The 19,387-nt window shown below is 39.8% G+C and overlaps 1 protein-coding gene across 3 annotated transcripts in view; it reads right to left on the bottom strand.

The window, feature by feature from the left end:
- Positions 1–19,387, bottom strand: part of PCDH11X (protocadherin 11 X-linked) — a 1,508,525-nt gene that overhangs the window by 1,006,135 nt on the left and 483,003 nt on the right. The gene's annotated exons all lie outside the window — the stretch shown is intronic.

Genomic DNA, 19,387 nt, shown 5'->3' with positions numbered 1-19,387 from the left:
GCTACCAGGGAACGCACAATATCAATGTCAGAAGAAGAAGAAAGAGATTTCTGACAACAAAGGAGCTGCGCAATGGATCTAATATGATGGAATGCAACATCTAGTTAATTGTAGCAAACTAATTGTCTGTCATCAGCAATAAGAGGAGTCAGAAGATTGATGCGATTCTGGCGATCAATCACAGGAGAAACAACAATATAGTAAAAACCTACAAAGTCGGAGAAAACGACCCAAAATTAAGAAAAGGCTTAAAAAATAGGGAACCGCATAGTGCGTAGGCGCGGTATCTAGGCGGCTATGTGGATGGCGCAGATGGCGATTACAGCAGGAGGACGGCGACCAGGGATGGAGAAGCCGGATGGGACGGATAGGATTAACATACAGAGTTGGAGAACTTTAAAAGGTTTTGCCTACTTTCACACTAGCGTCGTACTCAGCCCGTCGCAGTGCGTCGGGCCGACGTACCGACGCTAGCAGTGAATGCGCCGCACAACGGGGGAAGCGGATGCTGTTTTTCCACGCATCCGCTGCCCCATTGTGAGGTGCGGGGAGGTGGGGGCGGAGTTCCGGCCGTGCATGCGCGGTCGGAAATGATGGACCGTCGGCACAAAACAAGTTACATGTAACGTTTTTTGCTGCCGGCGGTCCGCCAAAACACAACACAACCGTCGCACGACGCTTGCAACGTGTGTGCATACGTCGCAATGCGTCGACTATGTAAATCTATGGGGAAAAAACGCATCCGGCAGACAACTTTGCAGGATGCGTTTTTTCGCCAAAACGACGCATTGCTATGTATGCAAAAAAACGCTAGTGTGAAAGTAGCCTGAATTGGGGGAATATAGGGGAGTTAGGGGCTATATACCCATTGATGGACTGCAGCACAGTCGAAGATTAAGGTCAGTTTTAGGTGACACAGGACAAAACTGGTGACAGGTTCCATGTAACTGAGAATCCATTATATAGCTCATTTTCATTTCTAGAGAGAAAGTTTGTCTCTCTTATCTGTCGGTTCTAAGCTCCTCTTACCTGACTTACGATCATATCAAATTGGTAAAAACGAAATCGATACAATTTTTTTTTTAATTAAACCAGAATTACAAAAAATATTTTTAACCCCAACCATATTGCAGGTAAGAAAAAAAGGGTCCCCAGAGGTGACCTTGCGCAGGCGTGTACTCCGGAGGACAGAGAATGAACTTCAATCCAATATTGCGGCCAGCATGCAGCCAGCGGGTAAGGAAAGGGTGAATCAAACACCCGAAAACCCCGTCCATATGACCCAAAACTGGTCCCGCCAAATTCAGGTGACAGGTTCCCTTTAAATAACATAAATTGACGCAAACTTTATTGTCCTCATTAATACAGGTCCTTCTCAAAAAATTAGCATATAGTGTTAAATTTCATTATTTACCATAATGTAATGATTACAATTAAACTTTCATATATTATAGATTCCTTATCCACCAACTGAAATTTGTCAGGTCTTTTATTGTTTTAATACTGATGATTTTGGCATACAACTCCTGATAACCCAAAAAACCTGTCTCAATAAATTAGCATATTTCAACCGGCCAATCAAATAAAAGTGTTTTTTAATAACAAACAAAAAAACCATCAAATAATAATGTTCAGTTATGCGATCAATACTTGGTCGGGAATCCTTTGGCAGAAATGACTGCTTCAATGCGGCGTGGCATGGAGGCAATCAGCCTGTGACACTGCTGAGATGTTATGGAGGCCCAGGATGCTTCAATAGCGGCCTTAAGCTCATCCAGAGTGTTGGGTCTTGCGTCTCTCAACTTTCTCTTCACAATATCCCACAGATTCTCTATGGGGTTCAGGTCAGGAGAGTTGGCAGGCCAATTGAGCACAGTAATACCATGGTCAGTAAACCATTTACCAGTGGTTTTGGCACTGTGAGCAGGTGCCAGGTCGTGCTGAAAAATGAAATCTTCATCTCCATAAAGCATTTCAGCCGATGGAAGCATGAAGTGCTCCAAAATCTCCTGATAGCTAGCTGCATTGACCCTGCCCTTGATGAAACACAGTGGACCAACACCAGCAGCTGACATGGCACCCCACACCATCACTGACTGTGGGTACTTGACACTGGACTTCAGGCATTTTGGCATTTCCTTCTCCCCAGTCTTCCTCCAGACTCTGGCACCTTGATTTCCGAATGACATGCAAATTTTGCTTTCATCAGAAAAAAGTACTTGGGACCACTTAGCAACAGTCCAGTGCTGCTTCTCTGTAGCCCAGGTCAGGCGCTTCTGCCGCTGTTTATGGTTCAAAAGTGGCTTTACCTGGGGAATGCGGCACCTGTAGCCCATTTCCTGCACACGCCTGTGCACGGTGGCTCTGGATGTTTCCACACCAGACTCAGTCCACTGCTTCCTCAGGTTCCCCAAGGTCTGGAATCGGTCCTTCTCCACAATCTTCCTCAGGTTCCGGTCACCTCTTCTCGTTGTACAGCGTTTTCTGCCACATTGTTTCCTTCCAACAGACTTACCATTGAGGTGCCTTGATACAGCACTCTGGGAACAGCCTATTTGTTGAGAAATTTCTTTCTGGGTCTTACCCTCTTGCTTGAGGGTGTCAATGATGGCCTTCTTGACATCTGTCAGGTCGCTAGTCTTACCCATGATGGGGGTTTTGAGTAATGAACCAGGCAGGAAGTTTTTAAAAGCCTCAGGTATCTTTTGCATGTGTTTAGAGTTAATTAGTTGATTCAGAAGATTAGGGTAATAGGTCGTTTAGAGAACCTTTTCTTGATATGCTAATTTATTGAGACAGGTTTTTTGGGTTATCAGGAGTTGTATGCCAAAATCATCAATATTAAAACAATAAAAGACCTGACAAATTTCAGTTGGTGGATAATGAATCTATAATATATGAAAGTTTAATTGTAATCATTACATTATGGTAAATAATGAAATTTAACACTATATGCTAATTTTTTGAGAAGGACCTGTATGTCTAGTAAAACTGATTATACTTTGTAACTTGATACTTGATAACAAGTGTAGTGGAAACCGAAGTAGTTGAACTTTTAATGTTCATCCATGATCTGACAAAAAGAGAAAACTTGAAGCTCCTGGACCTCAAAGTGTTACAATCTCCTGGACAGAATATTTTTATCAGAGTATCAGCAGTTTTTCTCATACATGGATACAAAAAAAAAAAAAATTTCTCCAACTTCTTCCTGAAAGTCCATGAAAATATGAGTGCACTCAGATGTCATCCTTCCATTGCGGTCCAAATTTTCTACGGACCAAGTGACTTACTGTCATGTTGTGACAGTCTTCAGTAAGGGAGATGGGCCTCAAACTGTCCCTGGAGCTGGGACCCCGACTATCACTGTCCCGTGGCTTCTCTTAAAGGTAGAGAGGCCCGTGTCTCCGACCTTAGTATGCTCCTGTAAAAACCCTGATCTGTCCCCTCCCCCACCCCATTAGGCACGGGACAGAAATGAAAGGTAAACCAGACACAAAGACAAAACAGGGAAAGCAGAAAACCTCTATCATACCAGCTATAGGGATGAGGATAGGGACAGGGAGGAAAAAACTCAATGGGATCAGGGACCAGGAGATAAACACACATACAACAGCAAACTACAGAACACCACAAGTGCAAACATCAACTACTTAGCTGTAGCACACAGAACCGGAAGATGAATCTTTCACTGCCAGAGACTAAATGCCCAGAGCCTGTATATATAGAGTAAAGGGTAAGTAGTTACAGCTGAGAACAACCAGGCTGTATGTTCTCAGTCAGCATGGAAAGAGTCCTTAACCCTCTCAGTACTGAAGGAAACAGAAATCCATTAAAATTAGGACATGAATCACACCATCTCTAAAGAGGACTGTGAATCATTACCGGACATGACTGTATAACTCCAAGTCATCCAGAAGGACGTGACACCTCGTGACACTTGCATTGCTGATTTTGAGCTGACCCTCAGACGTTTCCACAGTTTTCCGAAGAGTGCACGGTCCACCAAAAAATCAAAGATATGTAAATCGTCCCATAGACTCTCATAAATACAAGTGCAAGAACCGTGAAAATCACAGATAGCACCCGTAGGCAAAAAATGGACATGTGGACGGGGCCTGAGAATTTCCCCAGCTGAGGCGCCATTTTCCATGCTGCAGGTGAGCTCAGGTACAGCCCCTACATCCGTGCCCCATTATAGGTGGATTCAGCATCTTCTCATTGCTAATAAGTGCAGAATATCTATAAGAGACCCACACTTAAAAAAAAAAAAACACATAAAAATGGAATCTGGCCTTAAACAGACTGGATACCAATCCACGCTCATCTGTGCAGCAATATTTTGTTTTGACAGATTTGTAAATCCTGACATATGGCGATGTTCTCTAATCACACCCATTGCCTACCCTGCATAATATTACCCTAAATATATACACAAAGATTGATACATCGCTCGCAGGCAAGAGAGGGAAATCAGATAAAGATACAAAATAACAAACCCTTTATTTAATAAAACATGGAATCTGACAGATATTAAATATACAAAGTGTTCGAGTGATCGGGACAGAAGTGAAGGAAAACCTGAAAACAAGGCACAGAAGCGAGCGGAGGAGAACGTCGGGGACTCTGAGCTCCTCAGGGATGGACGAGCGAAGCCGCCATGATGCCGGGTAGCACACAACATTATAGAATCAGCCAGTCATGGACAATAAAAGCTACAAAGTAGAGACTCTGACCCCATTCATACAGCAGCCTTCGTCCACTTGAAATGTTGCAAAATGTTTGTGCAACTCAAACTTGCGAAATGTTGCAAATTTTGAACTTTGTTCCCCCAGTATCAGCCTGAAAATTCAAACATCTTTGTATGACTCACTTAACAATGTCCAACACGGAATAAGATGCAGACAACTGTATCTTCCACAGAATCCTCACATGACCTTGGGCTTCCTCATAATGCCTTGATGCACAACATCACATGGTGTAGCACAGCCAATAGGAGGAACTATCATAGACTGAATAAAAGCTGAGACAGGGAATGCAGCAGCCATTATAGAATATGGATAGTGAGAGGACGTCACTGCTCAGCAACAGAAATAGGAAAAGAAAGACAGAAAACATTGAAAAAAAAACATACAGATCGTGTGTGACAGCACAACAGTGAAGATTAGTGAGAGGGAGGAGATTGTTTGTTGGACTCCATCTACCCATAACCTGATATTCAGATGTCACATTCACATTACTAGGGCTGTATTTGCATTAAAGACACAGTTCTCAGAGTAACACACGTCCTATCAGAGCAATCGGAGGCTTTCCACTACATTAGTTTTGCAGAAAATCAAATTATTTTGAAAGATTCTGAAGAGCTGGGGAATTGAAACTTCAAAAGCTTTCACGTCTCTAAAGTGGAGCAGAAAATATAGAGATGAGGAAGACAAAAATAAGATTTGGAGGAGGAAAGGTGGAGAAGCGGATAGTGAGGGAGAAAAAGTGGGAGGATGAATAGAGGAAAGGAAATAGGAAGAGAAGACGACAAGAAGAGGAAGGGGAAGAGGGGAAGAAAAGTAAGAAAAACAGAAGGAGAGAAAGAAAAGGAAAAATTAGAGTCAGAGGATGATGGTAGGAGGGAGAAGATAAGGTAATGAGAAAACGAAGGAAATAGAAAAGAGGAAAAGGTGAAGAATATGATGAGAAGAGGAAAAATGTTGTGTGCAAAATATTAACAGAAGATTGCATTTTTTTGCTTTAAAAAGGCAAAAAAGGTAAAGGGCAAAAATGTAAAATACAATAAAATACAAAAGAACAGAGCACTTAAGATTTTTGTGCAAAATTCCTAAACCTTGTGAACCACTTTATAGAACTGGATATTAAAGGAAAAACAGCAACGGGTAAGACGAAACAGTAGAAGTGACTTAAGAAAAAAAAACAAATGATGAATCTCGCTCTTCTACCTCAAGAAGGAACCAAAACCTTTCATACACACTAATAAATATGGGATTTTGGAAACACCATTGTCTGGACATTAAAGGCACTGAAGGAGGACATGGGGTCGCTGTGGTTTGATTCCAAACAGGTTTCCCAGATTTCTTAAGTTTTCTGCTCCATTTAGGAAAAGAGAGGAAGAAATATGGAAACAAAAGCCTCAAGTCAACTGGAAGTGACCAATGTGGCCATCTGATGGCGGCCGGACCCCGGAAAATGCTTCTATTGTCCACTTCTCACTAAGGACATCTGATGCCCTAGATTCCTTCACTTTGGTCTCACAGCCACGAGATTAACGGGTTTTTACCTGCCCTGTAATCCTTTATTTGATAGCGCCACCACCCCCTAATCTACAGTCATCTGCGAAATAAATCTTCTCATCCAGCGCAATATATTTCATCCCAGCAGCGGAATGCAGCCTCGTACTGGGCAGAAAAGTAACAGGATAGTAATGCAGGTGAATTATAATCAGCACAACGCGCCGCGTCAGCAGAAATGGGAACATTGATGTACAGCTCTATTAGACAGGAGCGGAGCCGGCATCACTCTGCAGCTCGGACCCTGCTCCGATTCTGCCATTAGCACAGCTCGGTATAGTGCGATGTGTGCACGTAAATACGGGCGCCGTCCCATAAACCACGGACGGGGAGATAACGTCCACTAATGGATTATTCCTCAGTGTATTTATTCACGCAAATTACTATGTGAAAAATTTAAGTATGTCACCGCACGTCTACGAAGGCCGAGAATTACACTGAAGAAGGGAGACAATTAGAAGAGGTTACTGCGTCACAACAAGATCCTGCAGCTCCAACGACTGCTCAATTCTACAGCGAGCAGCAAAACTAGAAAGCCATAAAGACCAGAGAAGGTAGTGAGGAGCCGGAGAATAAAACCGCCTATTTCATGTGTATGCACAGCACAGGGAGGCAAAGCACAATGTCACAATGTATCAGTGCGGATAGCTACACAATAAAAGGAAAACATTCACACAACAGAGATCTGGTGTTAATGAAAAATACAGACAATACAGACTCGAATACTCTACTATAATACTGCCCCCTTTGTACAAGAATATATCTACTATAATACTGCCCCCTATGTACAAGAATATAACTACTATAATACTGCTCCTATGTACAAGAATATAACTACTATAATACTGCCCCTATGTACAAGAATATAACTACTATAATACTGCTCCTATGTACAAGAATATAGCTACTATAATACTGTGCCCTATGAACAAGAATATAACTACTAAAATACTGCCCCTATGTACAAGAATATCACTACTATAATACTGCTCCTATGTACAAGAATATAACTGCTATAATACTGTCCCTATGTACAAGAATATAACTACTATAATATTGTCCCTATGTACAAGAATATAACTACTATAATACTGCCCCTATGTACAAGAATATAACTACTATAATACTGCGCCTATGTGCAAGAATATAATTACTATAATAATGCTCCTATGTACAAGAATATAACTACTATAACACTGCCACTATGTACAAGAATATAACTACTATAATACTGTCCCTATGTACAAGAATATAACTACTATAACACTGCCCCTATGTACAAGAATATAACTACTATAATACTGTCCCTATGTACAAGAATATAACTACTATAATACTGCTCCTATGTACAAGGATATAACTACTATAATACTGCTCCTATGTACAAGAATATAACTACTATAATACTGCTCCTATGTACAAGAATATAACTACTATAATACTATCCCTATATACAAGAATATAACTAATATAATACTGCCAATATGTACAAGAATATAACTACTATAATACTGCCACTATGTACAAGAATATAACTACTATAATAGTGCTCCTATGTACAAGAATATAACTACTATAATACTGCCCCTATGTACAAGAAAATAACTACTATAATACTGCTCCTATGTACAAGAATATAACTACTATAATACTGCCCCTATGTACAAGAATATAACTACTATAATACTGCCAATACATACAAAAATATAACTACTATAATACTGTCCCTAAGTACAAAAATATAACTACTATAATACTGTCCATATGTACAAGAATATAACTACTATAATCCTGCCCTCTATGTACAAGGATATAACTACTATAATACTGCTTCTATGTACAAGAATATAACTACTATAATACTGTCCCTATGTACAAGAATATAACTACTATAATACTGCCAATACGTACAAGAATATAACTACTATAATACTACGTACAAGGATATAACTACTATAATACTGCCAAAGCTTACAAGAATATAACTACTATAATACTGCTCCTATGTACAAGAATATTACTACTATAATGCTGCCCCTATGTACAGGAATATAACTTCTATACTGCTGCCCCTATGTACAGGAATATAACTACTGTAACACTGTCCCTACGTACAAGGGTATAACTACTATAATACTGCCCCTACGTACAAGGATATAACTACTATAGTACTGTCCCTACGTACAAGAATATAACTACTATAATACTCCTCCTATGTAAAAGAATATAACTACTATAATACTGCCACTATGTACAATAATATAACTACTATAATCCTGCCACTATGTGCTAGAATATAACTACTATAATACTGCTCCTATGTACAAGAATATAACTACTATAATAATGCCACTATGTACAAGAATATAACTACTATAATACTGCCCCTATGTACAAGAATATAACTACTATAATACTGCCGCTATGTACAAGAATATAACTACTATAATACTGCCCCTATGTACAAGAATATAACTACTATAATACTGCTCCTATGTACAAGAATATAGCTACTATAATACTGTCCCCTATGAAAAAGAATATAACTACTATAATACTGCTCATATGTACAAGAATATAACTACTATAATACTGCCCCTATGTACAAGAATATAACTACTATAATACTGCTCCTATGTACAAGAATATAACTACTATAATACTGCCCCTATGTACAAGAATATAACTACTATAATACTGCTCCTATGTACAAGAATATAGCTACTATAATACTGTCCCCTATGAACAAGAATATAACTACTATAATACTGCTCATATGTACAAGAATATAACTACTATAATACTGCCCCTATGTACAAGAATATAACTACTATAATACTGCTCCTATGTACAAGAATATAGCTACTATAATACTGTGCCCTATGAACAAGAATATAACTACTAAAATACTGCCCCTATGTACAAGAATATCACTACTATAATACTGCTCCTATGTACAAGAATATAACTACTATAATACTGTCCCTATGTACAAGAATATAACTACTATAATATTGTCCCTATGTACAAGAATATAACTACTATAATACTGCCCCTATGTACAAGAATATAACTACTATAATACTGTGCCTATGTGCAAGAATATAATTACTATAATAATGCTCCTATGTACAAGAATATAACTACTATAACACTGCCACTATGTACAAGAATATAACTACTATAATACTGTCCCTATGTACAAGAATATAACTACTATAACACTGCCCCTATGTACAAGAATATAACTACTATAATACTGTCCCTATGTACAAGAATATAACTACTATAATACTGCTCCTATGTACAAGGATATAACTGCTATAATACTGCTCCTATGTACAAGAATATAACTACTATAATACTGCTCCTATGTACAAGAATATAACTACTATAATACTATCCCTATATACACGAATATAACTAATATAATACTGCCAATATGTACAAGAATATAACTACTATAATACTGCCACTATGTACAAGAATATAACTACTATAATAGTGCTCCTATGTACAAGAATATAACTACTATAATACTGCCCCTATGTACAAGAAAATAACTACTATAATACTGCTCCTATGTACAAGAATATAACTACTATAATACTGCCCCTATGTACAAGAATATAACTACTATAATACTGCCAATACATACAAAAATATAACTACTATAATACTGTCCCTAAGTACAAAAATATAACTACTATAATACTGTCCCTATGTACAAGAATATAACTACTATAATCCTGCCCTCTATGTACAAGGATATAACTACTATAATACTGCTTCTATGTACAAGAATATAACTACTATAATACTGTCCCTTTGTACAAGAATATAACTACTATAATACTGCCAATACGTACAAGAATATAACTACTATAATACTACGTACAAGGATATAACTACTATAATACTGCCAATGCTTACAAGAATATAACTACTATAATACTGCTCCTATGTACAAGAATATTACTACTATAATGCTGCCCCTATGTACAGGAATATAACTTCTATACTGCTGCCCCTATGTACAGGAATATAACTACTGTAACACTGTCCCTACGTACAAGGGTATAACTACTATAATACTGCCCCTACGTACAAGGATATAACTACTATAGTACTGTCCCTACGTACAAGAATATAACTACTATAATACTCCTCCTATGTACAAGAATATAACTACTATAATACTGCCACTATGTACAATAATATAACTACTATAATCCTGCCACTACGTGCAAGAATATAACTACTATAATACTGCTCCTATGTACAAGAATATAACTACTATAATAATGCCACTATGTACAAGAATATAACTACTATAATACTGCCCCTATGTACAAGAATATAACTACTATAATACTGCCACTATGTACAAGAATATAACTACTATAATACTGCCCCTATGTACAAGAATATAACTACTATAATCCTGCCCTCTATGTACAAGGATATAACTACTATAATACTGCTTCTATGTACAAGAATATAACTACTATAATACTGTCCCTATGTACAAGAATATAACTACTATAATACTGCCAATACGTACAAGAATATAACTACTATAATACTACGTACAAGGATATAACTACTATAATACTGCCAATGCTTAAAAGAATATAACTACTATAATACTGCTCCTATGTACAAGAATATTACTACTATAATGCTGCCCCTATGTACAGGAATATAACTTCTATACTGCTGCCCCTATGTACAGGAATATAACTACTGTAACACTGTCCCTACGTACAAGGGTATAACTACTATAATACTGCCCCTACGTACAAGGATATAACTACTATAGTACTGTCCCTACGTACAAGAATATAACTACTATAATACTCCTCCTATGTACAAGAATATAACTACTATAATACTGCCACTATGTACAATAATATAACTACTATAATCCTGCCACTATGTGCAAGAATATAACTACTATAATACTGCTCCTATGTACAAGAATATAACTACTATAATAATGCCACTATGTACAAGAATATAACTACTATAATACTGCCCCTATGTACAAGAATATAACTACTATAATACTGCCACTATGTACAAGAATATAGCTACTATAATACTGCCCCTATGTACAAGAATATAACTACTATAATCCTGTCCTCTACATACAAGGATATAATTAATATAATACTGCTCCTATGTACAAGAATATAACTACTATAATACTGCCCCTATGTACAATAATATAACTACTATAATCCTGCCACTATGTGCAAGAATATAACTACTATAATACTGCTCCTATGTACAAGAATAACTACTATAATACTGCCCCTATGTACAAGAATATAACTACTATAATACTGCCACTATGTACAAGAATATAACTACTATAATACTGCCCCTATGTACAAGAATATAACTACTATAATACTGTCTCTATGTGCAAGAATATAACTACTATAATACTGCCAATACGCACAAGAATATAACTACTATAATACTGCCCCTATGTACAAGAATATTGCTACTATAATGCTGCCCCTATGTACAGTAATATAACTACTATAATACTGCCAGTGTGTACAAGAATATAACTACTATAATACTGCCCCTACGTACAAGAACATAACTACTATAATGCTGCCCATATGTACAAGGATATAACTACTATAATACTGCCCCTACGTACAAGGGTATAACTAATGTAATACTGCCAATGCTTACAAGAATATAACTACTATAATACTGCTCCTATGTATAAGAATATTACTACTATAATGCTGCCCCTATGTACAGGAATATAACTTCTATAATGCTGCCCCTATGTACAGGAATATAACTACTGTAACACTGTCCCTACGTACAAGGATATAACTACTATAATACTGTCCCTACGTACAAGAATATAACTACTATAATACTCCTCCTATGTACCAGAATATAACTACTATAATCCTGTCACTATGTGCAAGAATATAACTACTATAATACTGCTCCTATGTACAAGAATATAACTACTATAATACTGCCCCTATATACAAGAATATAACTACTATAAAACTGCCCATATATACAAGAATATAACTGCTATAATACTGCTCCTATGTACAAGAATATAACTACTATAATACTACTCCTATGTACAAAAATATAACTACTATAATACTGCTCCTATGTACAAGAATATAACTACTATAATACTGCCCCTATGTGCAAAAATATATCTACTATAATACTGCTCCTATGTACAAGAATATAACTATTATAACACTGCTCCTATGTACAAGAATATAACTAGTATAATACTGCTCCTATTTACAAGAATATAACTTCTATAATACTGCCCCTATGTACAGGAATATAACTACTATAATACTACTTCTATGTACAAGAATATAACTACCATAATACTGCTCCTATGTACAAGAATATAACTATTATAACACTGCTCCTATGTACAAGAATATAACAACTATAATACTGCCTCTATGTACCGGAATATAATTACTATAATACTGCTCATTTGTACAAGAATATCCACTATATAATTGTCTAAAGGTCACTTCCGTCTATCTGTTGCGGATATTCATTGGTCGCGGCCTCTGTCTGTCATGGAAATCCAAGTTGCTGATTGGTCGCAGCAAAACGGCCACGACCAATCAGCGACGGGCACAGTCCGGCGGCAAAATGGCCGCTCCTTACTCCCCGCAGTCAGTGCCCCCTCCATACTCCCCGCAATAAGCGCTCACACAGGGTTAATGGCAGCGGTAACAGACCGCGTTATGCCTCGGTGTAATGCATTCCGTTACCGCTGCTATTAACCCTGTGTGACCAACTTTTTACTATTTATGCTGCCTATGCGGCATCAATAGTAAAAAGATATAATGTTAAAAATAATTAAAAAAATAAAAATTTGTTATATACTCACTGTCCGTCGGCCTCTCTGATCCAGAACCGGGCTTTCCCGCTCCTCGCGACGCTCCGTTGATCGCTACATGCATTGCGGTCTCGCGAGATGATGACGTAGCGGTCTCGCGAGACCGCTACATCATATCGCGAGACCGCAATGCCCTCTTGGGACCGGAGCACGCGAGGAGTGTCGGTAACCGCTTCGCCTGCATCCGGGGCCAACGGAAGGTGAGTATATAACTATTTTTTACTTTAATTATTTTTTTTTATATTACGTGGGCTGTGCAATATACTACGTGGGCTGTGCTATATATTACGTGGGCTGGGCAATATATTACGTGGCTGTGCAATATACTACGTGGGCTGTGCAATATATTACGTGGGCTGGGCAATATACTATGTGGGCTGTGCAATATACTACGTGGGCTGTGCTATATACTACATGGGCTGGGCAATATATTATGTGGCTGTGCAATATACTACGTGGCTGTGCTATATACTACGTGGCTGTGCTATATACTACGTGGGTTGTGCTATATACTATGTGGCTGTGCTATATACTATGTGGGCTGTGCAATATACTACGTGGGCTGTGCTATATACTACGTGGCTGTGCTGCATACTACATGGGCTGTGCAATATGCTACGTGGGCTGTGCAATGTATTACGTGGCTGTACAATATACTACGTGGCTGTGCATTATACTACGTGGGCTGTGCTATATACTGCATGGGCTGTGCAATATACTACGTGGGCTGTGCAATATACTACATGGGCTGTGCAATGTACTATGTGGGCTGTGCAATATACTACATGGGCTGTGCAATGTACTACATGGGCTGTGCAATATACTGCGTGGGCTGTGCAATATACTATGTGGGCCGTGCAGTGTACTACTTGGGCTGTGCAATATATTATGTGGCTGTGCAATATACTACGTGGGCTGTGCAATGTATTACGTGGGCTGTGCAATATACTACGTGGGCTGGGCAATATATTATGTGGCTGTGCAATATACTACGTGGGCTGTGCAATATACTACGTGGGCTGTGCTATATACTAAATGGGCTGTGCAATATACTACATGGGCTGTGCAATATACTACGTGGGCTGTGCAATGTACTACATGGGCTGTGCAATGTACTATGTGGGCTGTGCAATATACTACGTGGGCTGTGCAGTGTACTACTTGGGCTGTGCAATATATTATGTGGCTGTGCAATATACTACGTGGCTGTGCAATATACTACGTGGGCTGTGCTATATACTGCGTGGGCTGTACAATATTCTATGTGGGCTGTGCAATATACTATGTGGGGTGAGCAATATACTATGTGGGCTGTGCAATATACTACATGGGCTGTGCAATGTACTATGTGGGCTGTGCAATATACTACATGGGCTGTGCAATGTACTACATGGGCTGTGCAATATACTGCGTGGGCTGTGCAATATACTATGTGGGCTGTGCAGTGTACTACTTGGGCTGTGCAATATATTATGTGGCTGTGCAATATACTACGTGGGCTGTGCAATGTATTATGTGGGCTTTGCAATATACTACGTGGGCTGGGCAATATATTATGTGGCTGTGCAATATACTACGTGGGCTGTGCAATATACTACGTGGGCTGTGCTATATACTAAATGGGCTGTGCAATATACTACATGGGCTGTGCAATATACTACGTGGGCTGTGCAATGTACTACATGGGCTGTGCAATGTACTATGTGGGCTGTGCAATATACTACGTGGGCTGTGCAGTGTACTACTTGGGCTGTGCAATATATTATGTGGCTGTGTAATATACTACGTGGCTGTGCAATATACTACGTGGGCTGTGCTATATACTGCGTGGGCTGTACAATATTCTATGTGGGCTGTGCAACATACTATGTGGGGTGAGCAATATACTATGTGGGCTTTGCAATATACTACATGGGCTGTGCAGTGTACTATGTGGGCTGTGCAATATACTACGTGGGCTGTGCAATATACTACATGGGCTGTGCAGTGTACTATGTTGGCTGTGCAGTGTACTACATGGGCTGTGCAGTGTACTATGTGGGCTGTGCAGTGTACTAGGTGGGCTGTGTTATACACTACGTGGCCTGTGTTATACACTACGTGGGCTGTGTTATACACTATGTGGCCTGTGTTATACACTATGTGGGCTGTGTTATACACTAAGTGGCCTGTGTTATACACTACGTGGGCTGTGTTATACACTATGTGGGCTGTGTTACACACTATGTGGGCTGTGTTATATGCTGCATGCGTGGGCTGTTATATACTACGTGAGCTGTGTTATATGCTACGTGGGCTGTTATCAGCTATGGGGCTGTGTTATATGCTATGTGGGCTGTTATACACTCAGTGGGCTGTGCTATATACAACGTGGCTGTGCTATATACTCCGTGGGCTGTGTTATATACTACGTGGCTGTGCTATATACTCCATGGGCTGTGCTATATACTATGTGGCTGTGCTATATACTACGTGTCTGTGCAATATACTACGTGGCTGTGCAATATACTATGTGGGTTGTGCAGTGTACTACTTGGGCTGTGCAATATATTATGTGGCTGTGCAATATACTACGTGTCTGTGCAATATATTACGTGGGCTGGTCAATATACTACTTGGGCTGGGCAATATATTACATGGCTGTGCTATATACTAAATGGGCTGTGCAATATACTACGTGGGCTGTGCAATATACTACATGGGCTGTGCAATGTACTACATGGGCTGTGCAATGTACTACATGGGCTGTGCAATATACTACGTGGGCTGGGCAATATATTACGTGGCTGTGCAATATACTACGTGGGCTGTGCAATACACTACGTGGGCTGTGCAATATACTACGTGGGCTGTGCTATATACTAAATGGGCTGTGCAATATACTACGTGGGCTGTGCAATATACTACGTGGGCTGTGCAATGTACTACATGGGCTGTGCAATGTACTACGTGGGCTGTGCAATATACTGCGTGGGCTGTACAATATACTACGTGGGCTGTGCAATATACTATGTGGGCTGTGCAATATACTACGTGGGCTGTGCAGTGTACTATGTGGGCTGTGCAGTGTACTATGCGGGCTGTGCAGTGTACTACGTGGGCTGTGCAGTGTACTACGTGGGCTGTGCAGTGTACTACGTGGGCTGTGCAATATATTATGTGGCTGTGCAATATACTATGTGGCTGTGCAATATACTACGTGGGCTGTGCAATATACTACGTGGGCTGTGCTATATACTGTGTGGGCTGTACAATATACTACATGGGCTGTGCAATATACTACGTGGGCTGTGCTATATACTGTGTGGGCTGTACAATATACTACGTGGGCTGTGCAATATACTACGTGGGCTGTGCTATATACTGTGTGGGCTGTACAATATACTACATGGGCTGTGCAATATACTATGTGGGCTGTGCAATATACTACGTGGGCTATGCAATATACTACATGGGCTGTGCAGTGTACTATGTGGGCTGTGCAGTGTACTACGTGGGCTGTGCAGTGTACTAGGTGGGCTGTGTTATACACTACGTGGCCTGTGTTATACACTATGTGGGCTGTGTTATACACTATGTGGCCTGTGTCATGCACTATGTGGGTTGTGTTATACACTAAGTGGCGTGTGTTATACACTACATGGGCTGTGTTGTACACTATGTGGGCTGTGTTACACACTACGTGGGCTGTGTTGTATGATGCGTGTGTGGGCTGTTATATACTACATGAGCTGTGTTATATGCTACGTGGGCTGTTATAAGCTATGTGGCTGTGTTATATGCTATGTGGGCTGTTATACATTCCGTGGGCTGTGCTATATACAACGTGGCTGTGCTATATACTCCGTGGGCTGTGTTATATACTACGTGGCTGTGCTATATACTCTGTGGGCTGTGCTATATACTATGTGGCTGTGCTACATACTACGTGTCTGTGCAATATACTACGTGGCTGTGCAATATACTATGTGGGCTGTTATATACTACATGGCCGGCCGCGAACAATCAGCGACAAGTGCAGTCCGGCTGAGAATTGGTGCGGGATTGGAACCACGCTTCGCTAATTGGTTGCGGCCGGCCGAATCCTGTGTATTCAATGTGTTATTCTAAAATCGTCATAAATAAACTACATACATATTCTAGAATACCCGATGCATTAGAATCCGGCTACCATCTAGTAACTACTATAATAATACTTTGTGCTGACAGGACCTTGGTGAGGTCATGTGATGAGTCGCATGGTTGGGGAGTGACATGGTCCAAGCCTAAATAGCTGAAGGAAAGAACTTTCAGTGTTCAGTCTGTTCACCTGGAGAAGGAGCACAGTAGGAGAGTGCTCCATGGACTAGAGTACCTGAACAGTGTTTGTCCTGCCACCATTTTATTTTGTTTTCCTGTTTTGCCCAGAGGGCTGTATTTTCTTTACTACCCGCCCACCTTGGTTTATGCTGCCTATAATAAACCAAAGGAAGTTCTTAAAGCCGCAGTGTACCTATGTCTATCTCTGTGTGCAGCCGAGTGAGCCGCTCTACCACACTTTGTAATTTACAGGCCGTACAAGTGATGAGATGACCATGATAACAGTAGTACAACTGATACATTATTTAAATTGAAAAGTTTTGTTATTGAAAGTAGTTGTGAAATTCTGTGATGTGAACATCATTTTACATCATAAACATTTGAAATCTGCCTTTGTTTTTAGCTAAGTAGTCGGATTTTGTGGAGCTTCCGATACACAATGTGATACACAATGCACCCCAGCATCCAATTTTTTTTATTTTAAAGAAAAGTCACTATATAACATGAGAACATCTTTTTTAGTTGTTAGAGAGATAGCATTATATTCAACTGATGCACCGATGGCTTTTCCTTTAGTTGCTTTCTTTTCCTTTGTTTTCTTATGTTGTTGGCACAGGACACAATCCTTTGTGGGTTTCCTTTGGTTTTTAGGTTTGTCATTCAGAAGCTCTCCCACGGGGTCACCCTTGACAGTACGGGGAGCGCAGCAAGGATCCGCACGTAGAATGTTATTAGTGAGGTTTTCTTACCATAAACCCCGGAGAGCACCTCTGATTTACAGGACGTTCTGCTAATATAACACCTAACAATGTAATAACCGTCTGCTCAATAATGTAGGTAAATTCAATGGATAAGGTGTTGGAGATAAGGTGGGCCACAACGTCCGGCATCGCACCTTCAATGTTACTTGTTAAGGGGACAAATAAGCAAAATAATTAAATTATTGTGGGTGAAAGGGAATTATTACTTTCAACAACACAAACATGTTCTATTCTTTTCTATTTTTTTTTTGTCTAACTATTATTTTTCAATCTCTGGTATTATTTATTTTAGGTGGCGAGTACGGTAAGGGCATGAAATATTTGAGAGCACCATGTAGTCATAGGGAGAAATTAGACAGCAACAGAGCCAAACATGTCTGTGCTGCAATCAGTGCAAACTCTCGGCAGTAGAAGTCGTAATGCTGGTCTGGGCCAGGTGGAAAATAAAGGGAAAAGTGAATGAAAGGACATCACCCGTGAGTTTGTAAATATTAAACCCAAGTGTAATCCGTGCCTGTCTGCTATATACTGCTAATATCGGTCTTACAGTGTTTTTTTTGGTACCCCCTACGTCATGACGACAACTATTGTTATGACCCCAATGGCGAGGGTCTCAGAGGAACAAGTAAGTCTGCGAAGTACAAAAATCCAGCTCATAGGGCAGTGGTAACTGGGTTGACCATATATCTACTCCTAACGCCAACACTAGAAGTAGCCGGGGAACATGCCTACGTTGGTCGCTAGATGTCTCGCGCCAGCCGGAGGACTAACTACCCCTAGAAGAGGAAAACAAAGACCTCTCTTGCCTCCAGAGAATAGACCCCAAAAGTTGGATACAAGCCCCCCACAAATAATAACGGTGAGGTAAGAGGAAATGACAAACACAGAGATGAACTAGGTTTAGCAAAGAGAGGCCCACTTACTAATAGCAGAATGTAGTAAGATAACTTATATGGTCAACAAAAACCCTATCAAAAATCCACACTGGAAATTCAAGAACCCCCGAACCGTCTAACGGCCCGGGGGGAGAACTCCAGCCTCCCTAGAGCTTCCAGCAAGGTTAGGATACAGATTATGTACAAGCTGGACAAAAATGCAAACAAAAACAA

This window comes from Ranitomeya variabilis, chromosome 2, assembly GCF_051348905.1.
Source record: "Ranitomeya variabilis isolate aRanVar5 chromosome 2, aRanVar5.hap1, whole genome shotgun sequence".
NCBI classification, from domain to species: Eukaryota; Metazoa; Chordata; class Amphibia; order Anura; family Dendrobatidae; genus Ranitomeya; species Ranitomeya variabilis.
This window is presented reverse-complemented; position numbering and strand designations above follow the sequence as displayed.